General features: G+C 32.4%; 1 long non-coding RNA gene across 1 annotated transcript in view; it reads left to right on the top strand.

Annotated features, from left to right (window-relative positions):
- The window catches only part of LOC147846759 (uncharacterized), a 1232122-nt gene that overhangs the window by 738543 nt on the left and 474869 nt on the right, over positions 1-18710 (top strand). The gene's annotated exons all lie outside the window — the stretch shown is intronic.

The following is an 18710-nucleotide window of genomic DNA, read 5'->3' on the forward strand; positions in this document are numbered from 1 at the left end:
CCATGCGAACACGGGGAGAACATGCAAACTCCACACAGAAATACCAACAAACCCAGCTGGGACTTGAACCAGCAATATTCTTGCTGTGAAGCAACAGTGCTTACCACTGAACCACTGCACCACCATATATATTTATCGTCAGACTATATATTACTTCCTTATTTACAAAATATTACTTTACAAACTGTATTGTACATAAGCTTTTCGTACAATTCAATAATATATCCTTAATGCTGGGATATAAAAAAATGTCAGGGTGCAGATTCTGTGGGGTCCTATAAGCAATAAATTCATTCATTCATTAATTCAATTTCTACTGCTTTTCTGGGGCCGGAGAGAACCCCATACTTCCCTCTCCCCAGACACTTCCTCCAGCTCCTCCGGGGGGATCCCGAGGTGTTGCCAGGCCAGCCGAGAACAATAAAGATGCTTTTATTAATTGCAAATGTATTAGGAAGGGAAAAAGCAAAACAGAAGCATTTTCATTCCTTCATAATAGCTATTCTCAAATGTCACTTGTTTTTTTTTTTCTGTATTTATGTTTGGAGTGTAGAAGGATATAAAAAAAAAACGTCAAGCCACATGCATCTCTACAGAGAGAGAGAGAGAGAGAGAGAGACTCCACCTGGCTTTTTGCAATGCCTCTGGAATGAGATGACAACATCAAACAAGGATGGCCATTGCATAGCTGTCAGGGCAAGAGAATGGAAAGTGTGGTGCTCGCTCGGCTTTATGTGTGTTTGTGCAGGAAACATACTGGATGAGCTAATCTGGGTGGATGTCAGAACAAACGCATACAAAGGCTTTGCCATTCAAGACTTTTCTATCGCACTCATCAACGCTCATGACTTGTGACATGCAGAAACACAAGCATTCAGTTGTGTGCACACACGAACACACTTAAATGGTTTACAAGGACTTTCCATAAGTGCACTGCATTGTATTGTGTGTTTATTGCTTATTATATGGTCTAACCCTCAGAGAGCGAAAGCATTGACAAATGGGGAACATTTTTTTTTTGATAATGTTAGTTTGGGTAGCACTTGCTTTAGTGTTTTTTTTTTATTTTTATTTATTAATAGTTTTCAGTGTTTTGAGTATATTTTGTGTATTCCGACCTATGGTATACTCTGATTAGCAATTTTAGACAGACCCCCTAGTTTTTCATGTTTTTTTTTTTTTTTTTGACTTTTTATGATAAAAATTAAATTTTGTGATAATTCCTAGAAATTTGTTGACAAATTTGCGATTAAAAAAAATAATAAAAAATAATAATTAAAAAAAAAAATTATATATATATATATATATATATATATATATATATATATATATATATATATAATATACTATGATAGGTCTTTATTTTGGTCCATTATTTTGATCTCTTGTCAAGATAAGATCTAAAATAGATCTAAAACAGTAGGGATTAAGGCAAAGGAAGGTAGTATAACTCTTATTTTTATCTACAATATTACTTTGTCTCTGTCAGATTTCACTCCCAGGAGCATCTGAGATCATTTACCTTACTCAGGATAAGCGTTAGGGCTTCTCCTACTGTAATACACATTAAACACACTGATTGCCGTAAAGCTCATCAAAGACAGGGAAGCATTTCTCTCGTTAACTGCAGGGAAAAAGTTAAACTAAATCGTTTATCGATTTGACGCACATCATTAATGCAAGCCACACAGTACATGTAAAGCGCAAATAATGTCCTTTAATTCAGTCACGTCCAGCGCCATCATCCTTGAACCAATCTCCATCATTGTAAGCTGCTTGCTTTTCTCTGTTTCATTGCTCCATTTTTTAGATGTTTGCTCAAACTTTCTTTTGCAGTCTAACACGCGTCAAATGCACAAAACGCCCAATTCGAACCACAGGATGTCTAATCCAATCTTTGCATGGACTTCACAGGTAAATCACTCGCGCTTCATCCATGTCTGCTTACTGCCCAGGCGGCAAAACATTTCTCCCACTAATTCAATGATTGTGAGGGCCCAGGTGAGATGTCATTTTTCCCAAATACATCACGTGTGCTGCGTATGCAACATCTTTAAGTCATGTAAAACCATTAATTGCAAACTGAAATAAATATAATTTGATTATAGGGTTTGAAATTAGATGTTTTATGAGATTATTTACATTTTTTGGAGATAATTTTGCGTTTAAATTATGAATTTTGCAGGATGGACTTGTTGATTTTGCATTGGATTCAGCGGATCATTCAGGCAGTCTGTTAAGAGGTCACGGTAGGTCAAACTGTACAAACTGTGCATCTAACTTTAGTTTTAGGCTATATGTAGATACATACACCTAATTTATGAGAAAAGTGCTCTTGTGAACACTTGCAATGTCTATCTGTGTTATATATCTGCCAATTTCAGCCTGTAAATTAATATTTTCTCGCATAGACCAGTTGGTGCAATTATCCATTCACAATAGTATGATTAGTTATAGGGGTGGTCAAATGTTTATTTATATTATTAATTTGTAATGATTAATAATTAAGGTACAAGTACAAAAGCTATATCTCACTATTGAAGGGCTGACCCCCTCATACATTTTGTTTTGACGTCCTTAAGGAAGGATCGAGTGTTAATTGGAGGGTTCAATCCCCCCAAATCTTGTCTATCTCCAAACCCAACCTTCACAGGAAAGCTGTGGCAAATTTTTAATGTAAGAGATTCCATTTAATGTATTTGAATTCAATTCAGAGTTGAAGTTCAGTTCAGTGTTGATTAATTTTTACTGCTGAAAGCTCAAACACTGAAGAACAAATCCATCGATGCGCAATTTACACAAGTCCCAAACCAAGCAAGCAAGTGTAGACAGTTTGTGAGGAACAGAACTTCACCAATTGCCGAACGTGAAGGAAAAAACCTCAAGAGAAACCATGCTCAGTTGTGTATGACCTTTTTTCCTCTGGCCAAATGCAGAGCACAACAGTCTAGGCACTGGAGGCTGGAGAATGCTGGACGTCCATCATGGAAAAGCTACAGATCCCATTAAGTATGATTTTTAAGCATTTTCAATTATTAGGACACGATGCATGTCCTTGTAAACCATCCTAATAGATTACAACTAGGTCATAGCCGTATTGTTCTACAATTCTGTCCTCATAGACCACATAAACAAGTACACACACTCACACAATCAGTGATACCTTTGTAGCTTATCACAAGATCTAATTGTGAGTGATCCTTGGTTTTCCCAACCAGGGAATTTCCTCTCCTTGTTGCGGCTTCTTTTAGTGTGTGTGTGTGTGTGTAGAAGTGGCTGCACGCCGCACCAACAGGCGCTTTTGAAGTGCACACTCACACACACACACAAACCGCATAAAAATCTGAAGCAGATAATGTTTGCTCTCCGACAGGTTACAGCAGCCCCTTATGGTACATGTTGTTTCCCTTTTGCACTCGCTGACACACACACCTTTTTAAAGGAGTGATGACACAACATGGCAGAGAGTAGGAAAAGAAGAGAGCACTTCTTTTTTTATTAATCCTCCTCAGAATCACATTTTTCTTCAGCCATGACTGATATGGACATGTGTCTGGTCAGAACCATCCATTTCAGTTTAGTTTTATCTCATTTTTGACATAAAGTCTGTTTAAATAATGATAGATTTTAAGCATTCCTTGATGACCAAATTGTGTGACAGAACTATTGTTGTGTCTTTTTAAAGTGAGAGGCAAGTCGTGGACAGGCAGGCAGAGTTGCATGTGTCAGTTGTCTTTCTCCAGGCTTGCTAGGACTCGTCCTCCACCCCTTCCTCTCCTCTCGCTCGCTCACGCACTCTCTGATTGTCTGATTGATCTCAGCACTGTCTGCACGAGCTTTCACTGCTGATTTTAGTGCTGTCCACACAGGACATGTTCTTCAAAAACAGTTGCTATGTTTTCATCCACCTATTTTATGCGCACTTTGGAATATTGTTTAAAGACTGCTTAATGGAAATGTATGGAACAAAGTCAATGCCAAAAGTATTAAATTAAAAAGCTTGTTGAATAGCACAAACTGAAAACAAAATAATACACCGAATTAACCAGTTCGGTAACACTTTATAATAACTACACACTATGAATCATTTACTAAGCATTAGTATCTAGTGAATTCATTATTTGTTAAGCATTAACTCTACATTAATAAGTGTTAGTAAGCAGTTTATAACTGCAGCTATAAATGCTGTATTCTTGACTTATAAGCAGCTATATAATGTGTTTAATAATTGTATTTTCATGCTTAGTTAATGATTAATATTTCATTACTAAATTAAGTATTGCATTATTTACAAACCAGTTGTATTTAAGAGTAGTTGAGGGGTTTTTAGAATCAAAATGAGTTAGTAAATGATTAATAAACTATTGAAATCAACGTTTATATATCTTATAATTCCGACATATACTAATAGGTAACTAATATGTTAATAAATGGTTTATTAACTCAACTTTATGCAGTTTTGTGACCTAATCTAAAGTGAGGACCATTTATGCTTTATAAATCCCTTACAAGTGACTATTAAAGGCTCAGAATCAAATGAACAATAATCTTTGCAATATTTTCTAAAAAGTTAAATTACTGTAAAGTTTAAACAATGCTGAATAACAGGAGTGTCAAAATATTACATAAAACTGGATAAAACAACAACAACATTATAATAATTTAACATTATAATAAGATGCAATGTTTAAACTCTACAGTGATTTTATTTTAGATCAGGTTGCAAAGATTTATTTTTCATTTGAAGTACAGTTTCATTTGTATATCTTTAAATGAATAGGAATAAATTATGTCATTTTTCCTGTTTAGAATTTAACTGAGCATTTTAATTGTCATTTATAAGGGATTTATAAAGCATAAATAGTCCTCACTTTAGATTAGGTCACAAAACTAGATGAAGTTGAGTTAATAAAGCATTTATTAATATTCATATTAACCATTAATGTATGCCAACATAATAAGACATATACACATTGATTTCAATAGTTTATTAATCATTTACTAACTCATTTTGAATTATCCTAAAAACCCTCAACTACTCTTAAATACAAATGGTTTCTAAATAATGCGATACTTAATTTAGTAATGAAATATAAATCATTAACTAAGTATGAAAGTACACTCATTAAGCACATAATATAGCTGCTTATAAGTCAAAAATAGAGAATTTGTAGCTGCAGTTATAAACTGCTTACTAACGTTTATTAATGTAGAGTTGATGCTTAACAGATAATGAATTCACTATTTGCTAATGCTTAATAAATTATTTATAGTGTGTAGTTATTATAAAGTGTTACCACATGTTCTTGCATTTTAATTACTTGAATTCCAGGGTTTGTATTTTTGGGTCCTGAAATTTAACAAAGCTGTTTATTTAAGCTGTGAATATGTCAACTAAAAATATTTCAAACACGTTTTCATACTTATAAATTAAGTATTTCAAGTTCAATTTCTAAATTTCACTTACAAAATATTCAATACTCTTTAAAACTACGATGTATAATCATTTAATTTCAATTATTCACTTCCGTAAATTGAGTAGTTCAAATTGTTAAAATTTGACATTACATCCGGGAACTGCAGGAAAAGCCATAGATTGAAGATCGCCAGCTGCTTTTTCACCAGCAGGTGGAGATGGAATAAGATTTTTAACCAAGTAAATAGGTGAGAAAAAAAGCTAATAAAGGCACAAAAGTAGCCTTTAATAATAATATTAATGTCTTGGACAATATAAGTAATAAAGTGAGTATGAATAAAATGAATAAATGATGTTTTAGACATTTATTTTTGCCCTTATGTAACGGAAGCCAGCTGGTGATTGCGTAAACCATAAACCTCACTCCTCGGACCTTAAGAAGTGATTCAGCGACAGACGTTTTTCTGCAATCTACCCTCCGCCTTTGTCTCCCATGCTGGTATTGCCGGTTCGCGCCCTGCTCAGACCGGTGAGGTTACATGTACATAAACCGTCTTATGACGAATATATAAAAAAAAAAAAAACTTTATTAACTATTTTTTCTATACACGTAATGTATTATTATTATTGAATGCTAAAGAATATAAACTTAAGAGAAACCGGAGAGGAAATGATATAATTATACAAAATAGATAAACAATCGCCAGGGCTAAGGATAATTAAGACAAAGATATTAGTTACAAAAACAGACAATTTATAAGAATGTCACACAAAATAGTTTACTTGGACCTGTTAGACAGTGTGTTTAGGTATGATTTAAGGTTGGGTATGGATGGGACGTGAAATTTAAAATAATTTAACATGACGAGTGAGTGCGTTAAAGAAGCGTCTTCAGTTATTCATGCAGAACCGTCTGATATGGCAGCTGGCCTCCGTTACATAGTGGCAAACATAAATGTCCAAAACATCATATACTCATTTTACTCATACTCATTTTATTTCTTATAACGTCCAAGACATTTATAATAATATTAATAGCTACTTTTGTGGCTTTATTAGCTTTATTTTCTCTCTGTAATGTTGAATTTTAACAGTCGAATTTGAGCCACTGAATTTACGGAAGCAAATATTTGAACCGAAATAAAAATGAACAGAAAATTACCTTTTAAACATTTTACATCGTAGTTTTAAAGAGTATTGAATATTTTGTAAGTGAAATCTGGAAATTGAACATGAATTATTGAATTTATAAGTATGAATATATGTTTAAAATATTTTCTAGTTGAAATATTCACAGCCTAATTAGCTTTGTTATATAGGACCCAAAAATACAAACCCTGGAATTCAAGTCATTAAAATGCAAGAACTTGTTAATTCGGTGTATTAATTTTTCTGTTTGTGCTATTCAACAAGTTTTTTAAATTTCATATTTTTGGCATTGATTTTGTTTTGCAGAAATGCCAAAAATCACATACATGTTTAAAATGTGCGTAAACTAAAATGGAGACACAATTACCTAATAAAATCCAGCTTGTGCATCAAAAATTTTTTGAATTGATTTTATTGTAAAAGGGATCTATTATGCAAAAATTGCTTTTCATGAGGGGTTTAAGCGCAGTTGTGGGGCAACAGTGTGTAAATATAACCAGCCTTTAATGGTAAAAAATTAATTACATCTTTAATTCCATAAAATCAGTCTGCAGAAACATTTTGATTGACATTCTCCGATTTTGTGCGTGTCATTGGCCCCGCCCATTAGTTCCTCATTAGCATAAACAACCCTGGGTGAGAAGCAGCCATCCGCCACTAGAGTTTTAGCACTGTAACTGCTGAAAATCATTTTAAAAAGAGGGCTGGGAGCCCAATCTCATTAGCATTTAAAGCGATAGTCACCAAAATGGCAAAACTTGGATTACAGCCTAAACGGGTCAGTTTCAACGAGTTAATACAAAATTATTTGTGTGATATTTTGAGCTGAAACTTTACATACACACTCTAGAGACCTCTGAGACTTATTTTACATCTTGTAAAAAGAGCACAATGGGTTTCCTTTAACAGATTATTTGATAACAAGCTTGGACAAACCGGTAGACTGACCACAATGTGAACCATCTGAAATGTTGGTCATTCATACATTTCCTTCATTCATTTTCTTTCCGGCTTAGTCCCTTTAATCTGGGGTCGCCACAGCGGAATGAACCGCCAACTTATCCAGCATATGTTTTACGCAGCGGATGCCCTTCCAGCTGCAACTCATCACTGGGAAACATCCATACACACTCATTCACACACATAAAACATGCAAACTCCACACAGAAATACCAACTGACCCATCCAGGGCTCGAACCAGTGATCTTCTTGCTGTGAGGCGATTGTGCTACCCTACTTCACTGTGCAGCCCCGTTTTGATCATTATTAGCCAAAGTCTGTGATTAAAGTGTTTCTATACTTTTATCTTCCAGAAGTGTCTTGGCTGCATTTGCAAAGAGCAGTTATTACTGTGTTTTAATCTTCCGGGGTGCAAGTAACTTAATATATACAATAATAAACGGCCCTCCTAATCAGCAAACTCAAATTTTCTTTTCATATTTGGCATCAGGTTATCAAGAATTGACGATTTTGTTCTTTTCGAATGTGCTTTATTTGCAAATGTTTTGTGTGGTATTCTAGATTTGCGCATAAGTTTAGCATCTCTGGATGAAAACAGCTAAGGAGGCGCAGCTCCGTGAAATAGAAAAGAATGCTGGTGTATTAAGAGTAGAGATTAGATAATCTTTTTCTCAATTTTTAGGTCACTACTTAGTTCTGTTTTAGGTGAGTGCATGAGTAATCATAATTCTTGATGTGCACATATTCTGAAGCACTGTATTAAAAACTTAAATGCATGGCATATTGAGATATTTGAAAAAGAACACTAATCAAAATTAGACAACACTTACCTCACAGTTCTTGGTGTCAATCTTACACGTTAGTTTCCTTAATCATCACACCAGCACATTTTAACTGGCAGTGACTTGGTGAACTATGATGATGGTGAGTCTTTCTAAAATTACTGAAACCTTTAAAATGAAGACTGAATGTTGTGTGTGTGGATGGAGAACTGTTTCTAATTTTACTGATTCAATTTTTATTTTGTTAGTGGCAATTTTCAATTCGAATTAAGTTTTTTTTTTTTTTCTTGCAAACTTTAAACAGATGCACTGTACATTAGAAAGGGAACCCCGTTACAGTTAGTGAAAGGTGGAAGAGGATTTGTCATGGTTTGAGGTATGTTTTCTGTGATTACCTACAGGTATCTGTGTAATAATGTTGTAAATAATGTTCAACAATGCATTCCATTTGGTAATCATCAGGAGCCACACGTATTTTTTATTTTTTTTACTCTTATCTGTTGACTTGCATTATATAAATTAATAATAATACTTTTAAATATATAAAATGTAGAATATTTTTATAAAAAATATTTTTTATGTTCTACTAAAGAAGAAAAAAATCAAGCTGCTGTCTAATATAACACATATGTCTTTGACTGTAGAGAATGAAGTAATGGGACATTACTGCAGCAGACATTTCATCTGCTCTTGATTAAACAGTATACATTATCATCAGCATGCAGTGAAACTAAACCTATTGGAAGCTAAGACAGATACTTGTGGCACCCTATACTTTATTACGGTTAAATTCGGATGATTCCCTATTTAAATAAACAAAACATAACAGTCAGACAGGTAAGATTTAAATAATCTTCTGTAACTGATCTATAAGTATGGAGTGATCTATTAGGCCAAACAAAGTTCAAGTAAAATAATAGTGAGATGCACCCTGATTCAAAAAGCATGTCATTTAGAATTGTAACACTTATGTACTGTTGGAGATGTTTTCGTCTACTGTGGGATGATTTTGTGTCTTAATTTGGCTATAACTTTTTCTGTGTTTCAGCTAGTAGAAGGATTTTGGTGACAAATTATATTTTGAGAAAATGCTTTGGATTTTTTTTAACAATACACTCTGTTCAAATGTTCTACTCTTTTGTTATGTTAGGGATGAAAATATCCACTGAGTAATCCAAAAGTGATCCACAGCTGTAAAAATGCATCAGATAAATATATTTTACATTTTTTGCATCAACCTCAATTCTGATCAAAACTACTGAATTGTTTGAAAATTACAGGCTTTAACTCTTAAATTGCCAAATTCATAAATGATGTCACAAAAACACACAAAATGGCACATTTTCAATATAAAACAAAAGTATTTGTGTATTGGATTTTTTCAACCTTTTATCAAAGTCTTGGACATGTGAAACAGCTTTGCCTTTGATGCATTAATTTTTGATCAATTTTCTATTGTTTCTCCCTAATTTACTGTTGGTGGCTGTTTTGCCCATTGACTTCCATAACCACATTTCTTTTATAACAAAACCATGACACCATATAATCATGCATTTTTTTAATGTTGGTGGTTTTCCCTGTTGAGAAATTTGTATTTTTTTCTGCTCATTTTACTGATTATCAGTTGTCACCATTAACCCTTTAGAAAAAAGCTTAATTTTTGGATGTTATATAACAGCAAAAAGTGTGTGTATGTGTGTCTTTGAGTGTGTAAGAGTGACCTTTACGCACTTACCTTGATGTGTCTGAGAAAATCAAAATATGCATCTCAGCTCTACATGGAGTAAACAAAGACTGTGAATTTATGCACCATAAAATGTGGTTATGATGGAAGTCAATGGAGCAAAAACAGCCACCAACAGTAAATTAGGGGTGACCAAATGAAAAAGCATCAAAGCCAATGCTGTTACTAATTGTTCACATATCTAAGACTGTGATAAAGGTTAAGAAAAAATCCTGTCCACAATTATTTTTTACATTGAAAATGTGTAATTTTGTGTGTGTGTTTTTACCAAATCAGTGACATTATTTGTGAACTTGGCAATGCAATGGTTAAAATCCTGTAATTTTCTTAACAATTTAGTAGTTTTTTTTTCTTTTTTCTTTTTTCTTTTTTTTTAGAAGAGAAAAAATTACACAAAATCAAGTCGTAACACATTTGATGTACATTATCACAAATTGTTTACTATGCTATACTCAAGACCATTTTTGCCAGTACTTGTTGCACTTTTTTTAATCAAATGTTGGGTTAAAAGTAAGTCTCCCCATATAGTGTATTACTTTTACAATTCCTGTCCATTGAGCCCTTGTTGGAGGAGGAGCCAGAAACCATTTTCCAGTTATAGCTTTTCTGCTACTTACCAAAGGGATTTAAATTAAGTATTTGTCAATAGTTGGAATAATTTCTAGTATTTTCCCAAGGTATAACCTAATAAATGAGCAGTCCAATTCTTCTCCAAGTTATCTTTTTTATTTCAGTCGCTATTCATACTAGAAGGGCTGTATCTTTGGGCAAGCCCAAAAAACATAAAAAAAGTTAGCCATTGAGGTTCCACAGTGTCTCCAACAAGCGCCCAAACTTCCAACACCTGTACTCAATGCAGACGGTTTAGGAGTTATGAAGAACTCCATCAGATTTTTTCATCAAGTTTGTGGTTTTTGCATGTGTGGCATACATATCGGTCCAGTCTTCACTGTTATTTGTTGGTTTGACTCTTTAACCCATTTTTGTTTTATGTAATTTGATGAATGAGTCTTACTGCTTTCTATGCATTCATGTAAATTAGAGACCAGTTTTTTTTCTTCTTTTATGTATGCATCTGAAAATACTGTGATCAAATTATAATCATCCTTAAATGTATTTCTTTTTTTTATTATTATTAAAATAATCTCTAACTTGCAAGTATCGGTAAAAATCCTCCTTGTCTAGGCCAAATGTGTCTGATAAGGTATAACTCAGTAAACTGAATGATGTGATTCCTCTCCAAACCCACTGTTTATCCAGTGAACAAGGTTGAAAATCTGGGTCGAATGCTATCCAACTTAATATCCCATTATGATTTTCTAATTCAGTATACTAAACCATAACGCCACATGAAAACAAGGTACAGGTATTCAATCCACTGTAAACAATTTATTTTTGATCAGGAATGAGTTTGTTTTGCAGATTTATGCAAAAACAAATTGAAAAAAAGATATTTATCTGATGCATTTTTACAGCAGTTTAATTCAGTGGATGCTTTCATCCCTAACATAACAAAAGGGTTGCACATTTAAACAGTGCACAAGGGTTAACAAATATGGTTCCTGTACTAGGATATAGGCCCTGAAATCTGAGCGAAATTCTATACTGTACCATTAGATGCAAAACGCAAATTACGCAAATTACCTTGGACTGGAGGCACACGTTTTGACATAACAGATGTCAAGTAGACAAACAAAATATAGTTTCTGAAAGAAAAATCAGCGTTCAACCAAAGGAAAAGTCTTAAGTTGTTCTCCATTTAATTCTATTTGAGCGCAGTAGAAAGTGGTGAGATGTTAAAGCAATCTTATTCGTGATTTTTCTTGCCTGTGGCACATGCATGTGTGAGTGTGTGCGCGTGCGCAGTTGCAAAAACTCCTGAGCAGCATTGATCTGATAATTGTAAGAGAGATGACAGGATTCTCATTTAGCTAAAATCGTTATGAGAATCACATTGCAGTTCGTCTTGTAGTGTTTCAGTTTATTTGGAACTATCACAAACACACAACAAATCAGTCATTTGAAGGACGAGCAGGTGATTCGTTCATATTTAAAACACAAAAACACACTGTTAAAGGAAAACTATGTGCAGCCATATGTGTAGATACCATTATAATATGCATAAACCTGCTTAATTGAACCCCAGGAGGAAACATGCTGAACTCATGCAATGTCATACAAAGACATACGTCCACATGCAGAGGCACTGCAGCAGCTTTGGAGATTCTCTGAGTGCAGCAGTGAAAGTGTACTGTCTGCAATCAATATCTGCTTACAAGCCATCACTCAGTGGGGTGTGTGTGTGTGTGTGGGTAAGAGTGGGAGAAAGACACAGAGAGATGAGTTCAATACTCCTCAGTCCCCCTCCACTCTAACTAATTACTTTCACACTGTGTGTGTGTTTGTGTGTGTGTGTGTGTGTGTGTGTGTGTGTGTGTGTGTGTGTGTGTGTGTGTGTGTGTGTGTGTGTGTGTGTGTGTGTGTGTGTGTGTGTGTGTGTGTGTGTGTGTGTTTCAGAAGCTAAGACAGGTGCCCCAGGACATGTCTTATGAGACGGTTTATTCTGCTTTGTGAGAGCTTCAATATTTCAGGTGGTTTACTGTGAACTGATGGCAGGAGTGAACAGGAGGACACAACATTGAAACAGAACAGGTTGGTTAGAATGGAACAAAATTTTGGTACTCATTCATTGTTAGGTTGTTTCTAAATAATAATTATATATATATATATATATATATATATGTATATATATATATATATATATATATATATATATATATATATATATATATATATATATATATATATATATATATATATATATATATATATATATATATATATATATGTATATATATATATATATATATATATATGTTTTTTTTTTTTTTTATGTAATCTTTATATTTTTTATCTTTAATTTAAAAAGTTTAAAATGTTTCTGCTGCTCAGATTTTGTTTGGCTGCTGAGCTTCAATAGGTTTAACACAAGCAATGTTAATGTAGCATTATTTCTATTCAATAATGTAAACTTTAGTGCTGTCAGCATTATTATGTTAAAGTACACGATTACAAAAACCCCTTTTGGGTGTTTATTTCCATATGTGGTATCTTCAATGACATTAATTACTACATACAGTTGTTTGTTTGATTTTTAAGCCATAAAAGTTAACTCCCAGTAACAGAGTTTTACTCCCAGTAGTAGAGTTTTTCTGATGAGTTTTTCAATGAGGGTATTTCTAAATGGGTGTAGAACATTTTAAATAATGTTAAAAGTATTTAATTAACTACTGAAAGACATCCAATTTATGCTATAGAGCATGGTTTTGAGAGTTTGGGAGATTATCAGATTGAGAATCTAAAGTGATGCAATAAATAGGCAGACATGTCTATTTTAGATTTTGCTTTTCTGTTTTAGGTGGCTAAATTGTGGGTAAATTTTCAGTCCAATGCTCCACTAAGCAAATGCATTCAATCAATCAGTTCAAAACAACATTCATGTAAGAGAAACCAGGTTTGAGCCATAGTTTTTTGGTTGTTGCTGTTATTTTTATTTTTTTTTTTTGTCCAAATGTCTTGAATAAAGGTAGACAAAAATATAGTTTAGCAAAAATGTTGTTCAGTCTGATGGTCATAGCAAGATGATGACAAAACGTGTTAAAAGCAACATATTATGCCTCGTTTCATAAGATGTTAAATAAATTTCTGGTGGCCCAGCAGCATACTAAACACACCATTTAGTATAGCTTGTCAAATTCAGCTGTTACATTACATGGCTAAAGCAGCATCACTGTTGGTGTTAACATACAGATTTAGGGGCACTCATATACATTAAGATTGGAACAATGCATTTACCAAACAAACCCAAAAAGGGCTTACCAAAACAAAGTTAGTGGGTTGTCTTTTGTCACATATTCTGGGTGGGTAGATGCAAGCAAGGAACCAATTAAAGTGCTTAACAAGGGGGAAAAGTCATATTTTCATGTTGTTCATTGTAAAGATAAGTCTGCAATTACTTGGTGAAAATGTCTGTTATCAGCCAAAATCCATATTCATATATACAGTTGAAGTCAGAATTATTAGCTCCTCTGAAATATTAGCACCTCCGTTTATTTTTCCCCAATTTCTGTTTAATTGAGAGAATATTTCTTCAACACATTTCTAAACATAATATTTTTAATAACTCATTTCTAATAACTGATTTATTTTATCTTTGTCATGATGACATTTCATAATATTTTACTAGATATTTACTAGATATCAGGACACTTCTACACAGCTTAAAGTGACATTTAAAGGCTGAACTAGGTTAATTAAGTTAACTAGGCAGGTTAGGGTAATTAGGCAAGTTATTGTATAATGATGGTTTGTTCTGTAGACTATCGGAAAAAAGGGGGCTAATAATTTGAACCCTAAAATGGTTTTAAAAAATTTAAAAACCGCTTTTATTCTTGCCGAAATAAAACAAATAACACTTTCTCCAGAAGAAAAAAACATTATCAGAAATACTGTGAAAAGTTCCTTGCTCTGTTAAACATCATTTGAGAAAAAAATTAAAAAGAAAAATTAATAGAATTAATATGATTAATATCATGTATCAACATGAATAAGTACACCCCACTTTGAAAATAAATAATTTGATCAATTTTCAGTGAATATGTCATCTATTTTGGTGCATTTGAACCAAATAGATTTATTAAATTGATATATTTATTAAAATAATATTTTTGCCACCAAACAACTTTAGAAATAGGAAGATAATACATTTGAATTCATGAGAAATATTTGGGGGAAAAATTACAAACTACAAAATTTCAACAACATTGTATACATTTTTTGTTTCTCTTTTTAAATTTTTTATTTAATAATTTTCTCTAACATATCAACTTTTTTATTCATTCATTCATTTTCTTGTCGGCTTAGTCTCTTTATTAATCCGGGGTCGCCACAGCGGAATGAACCAGCAACTTATCCAGTTTCTACGCAGCGGATGCCCTTCCAGCCGCAACCCATCTCTGGGAAACATCCACACACACTCATACACTACGGACAATTTAGCCTACCCAATTCACCTGTACCGCATGTTTTTGGACTGTGGGGGAAACCGGAGTACCCGGAGGAAACCCACGCGAACGTAGGGAGAACATGCAAACTCCACTCAGAAACATCAACTGAGCCGAGGATCGAACCAGCGACCCAGCAACCTGCATGCTGTGAGGCGAACGTGCTACCCACTGCGCAACTGCGTCGCCTAAACTTTTTTTATTTTTAGATATTTTTTGTATACATTTATTTAAAGTAAAACATAAAAAACATGTAGAAAAATGACTAAAATCAGTGATAAGTATTTAAGTATATAGACAAGAGTGTGTAATGTGTTAAAAAATCTAAATGAGGGTGAAGAAATGATTACTGAATTTTCATACATGGATTAACTAATGCATATAGACAGCAGTAGAATGACACATTTAACATTCTCCTCCACACGTCTTACTTTATATAGCATATATTTTCTCCTCCTCGGCTTAAGCGTTTCATCCCATTAAGAATGTAACAGTGAACTGTAGGCCAAATCCTGAGCATTGACACAATGTGTGTTCTCAATAAGACATGCAAATTAGAGGATGGTCTTCTGGGAGTGTGCTGTCAGTCAAACTAAACCTGAGGCCATACTCAATCTCACTCTCTCTCTCTCTTCATCCCAAAAGCTTAAGGAGGAGTTCAGGATGAGGAGCTCAGACTTAGTCTTCCTCATCTATCATGTTGAAACTGCTTCTGTCACAGGCAAACTTCCTCACTCCGGAGAATTCAAACTTGTGTCAGCATACTGGATTATTATTTATTATCAAGTCACATTATTAAATGAGAAATTACTAATCATTCAAATCTAGATGAAGCAAAAGTGTCTGAAACAAATATGGACTGATTTAAACACTGTGTATTAACAAGGGATGTAATTAATTAATAGGGCTACTATGTGCTTAGCCGCTACATAGCAAAAGATATTCCCCAAAAAAGGATATATTGATATCTTCAGAAATATTTAAATTTATTTGAGTCAGATTCACTTTTATTTAAGTAATTTTTAAGTAAAGTTTGTGTATTTAAGTAAAGTTTGTTTTGTTTTTTGGTTAATGAGCCCTATTATTTCACCATACAAACAAAGCTAAATGTTTTTAGCTAGTAGCATATAGCATCAAAGATTAACCTTATTTAATTCAAACTTGAATTTTTGCATCAGTTGAGTTTAAATTATCAGTGATGTGGCTTTTTACTAAAAAAGAGGCAGAAATTATATGAACTCATATTGTTATTTGGTGATAAAGACTGCTTAGCATTACAATACACATTAACCTTATACAAAGATACCAGAGACACAAATTATATACTGCTGCAGTCGTGTGTTGACTTTCATAACATTTCTTCAGTTGACACATTTCTATCTGTGTTTTAATCAGCTATACACATTTGTTCATTTGAGGGATTTCCTGGAAAGTTATGAGTTTTATGACTTCTTTGAGTCCGTGTGGTTTTTCTGTGTAAAGTCACCCTCCGGAGTTGATTATGAATGAAGAAAAAATTGCATTTGAAAGTTTTGTGCTCCATAATGGTTCTGGAGCTGGAATATTTATGTGTCTTCTTACTGTTGAATGTCTACTGTACATGTTTAAACAACATCCCTGTGTCAAACTCAAATGTAATGTCTAAATATCATTATATTATGATATTGTAATAACTGAGTAGTTTTTAATTCATCACAGCACAATGTAAAATTTAAGCAAAATAAAATACCACAGTGTGATTGTTTGTTTGTTTGCTTGCTTGTTTGCTTGTTTTTGTTTTATTTTATTGCAATATTTTAGCTTTTTTGACATTTACTAAAATGTATTTATTTATTTATTTATTCATTCATTCATTTATTGTTTTTTTATTTAGCATATTAATGACCTTTGTAGGATATTTGTAGTTTGTAATACTTGCAAAATCAGTTTTTGTATTTATTTATTTATTTATTTATTTATTTATTTATTTATTTATTTATTTATTCATTCAGTCATTATTTTGTATTTTAGCATAATCATGAATTTAGGATATGTGTAGTTTGTAATACTTTAAAAGTCTGTTTATTTATTTTTTATTTTATTTATTTATTTATTTATTTATTTATTTATTTATTTATTTATTTATTTATTTATTTATTTATTTGTTTGTTTGTTCATTAAATGTTTTTTTTTACTTTAGCATATTAATGACTTTAGGATATCTGTAGTTTGTAATACTTGCAAAATATGTTTTTTATTTTATGTATTTATGTATTTTTATTTTTTTATTCATTTATTGTTTTTATTGTAGCATAATAATGACTTTAAAATGTTTGTAGTTACTTGCAAAATCTGTTTATTTTATTTTATAAAGATTAAGCATAATAATGATTTTTAGATGTTTGTAGTTAAAACACTTGCAAAATCTGTTCTATTTATTTTGTTTTTATTTATTTTTAATTTATTTATTTTAATAGAATAATGAATTTTCATTTATTGATTTGTTGTTTTTTATTTTAGCATAATAATGACTTTCAGATATTTGTTCTTGCAAATCTGCATATTTTTATTTTATTTTGTTATTATTAAAAAAAAATATTTAGCACAATAATGACTTTCAAATGTTTGTAGTCCATAGTACTTGCAAAATCTTATTTTATTTTATTTTACAAGACTTCTAGCTTAATAATGACATTTTAGCACCATCTCATCTTCCATAAAACCAATTAAGTCTACCCACTTTAAGTTGAAAGTATGAAAACAATGATAATTAGATAAAGAACATCATGATTTAATGTGTCTTGTTGATGTCTGAAGCGTTCGTGTGCGGTTGTGTGTGCGTGTGTTTGAGTGCGTGTGTGGTGAATTAGTGCTTCGGTTAATGCCATTTTGGATGATATGAAGGCAAAAACAGTGATTATGTTAACGCTGAACATACTGTAACTGCGCTTATAATGAGCCTGTCAACCTCAAACATCTACAAACATTGCGGCAGAAAAAGGAACACACTCATTTGTTTAATTTGTTTTTTCACTTTCTCTCTGTAATCTTGTGTTTCAGATGACATTATCATAGTACAGACGTTGCTCTTCCAGAACTAATGAGAAGTGTTGGAGATCTCATTAACATAATACATTAATTGTCAACCATGCCTTTTAGTTTAGTTTAGTTTAGTTTAGTTTAGTTTAGTTTAGTTTAGGTTTAGTTTAGTTTAGTTTAGTTTAGTTTAGTTTAGTTTAGTTTAGTTTAGTTTAGTTTAGTTTAGGTTTGGTTTGGTTTGGTTTGGTTTGGTTTGGTTTAGCTTAGTTTAGTTTAGTTTAGTTTAGCTTAGTTTAGTTTAGTTTAGTTTAGTTTAGTTTGGTTTGGTTTAGTTTGGTTTACCTTAGTTTAGGTTAGTATAGTTTAATTTTTAGTTTAGTTTAGGTTTAGTTTAGTTTAGTTTAGTTTAGTTTAGTTTATTTTAGTTTAGTTTAGTTTAGTTTAGTTTAGTTTAGTTTAGTTTAGTTTAGTTTATTTTAGTTTAGTTTAGTTTAGTTTAGTTTAGTTTGGTTTGGTTTAGTTTGGTTTACCTTAGTTTAGGTTAGTATAGTTTAATTTTTAGTTTAGTTTAGGTTTAG

Source organism: Danio rerio, chromosome 1, assembly GCF_052040795.2.
Source record: "Danio rerio strain M-AB ecotype USA chromosome 1, GRCz13ab, whole genome shotgun sequence".
Lineage (NCBI taxonomy): Eukaryota > Metazoa > Chordata > Actinopteri > Cypriniformes > Danionidae > Danio > Danio rerio.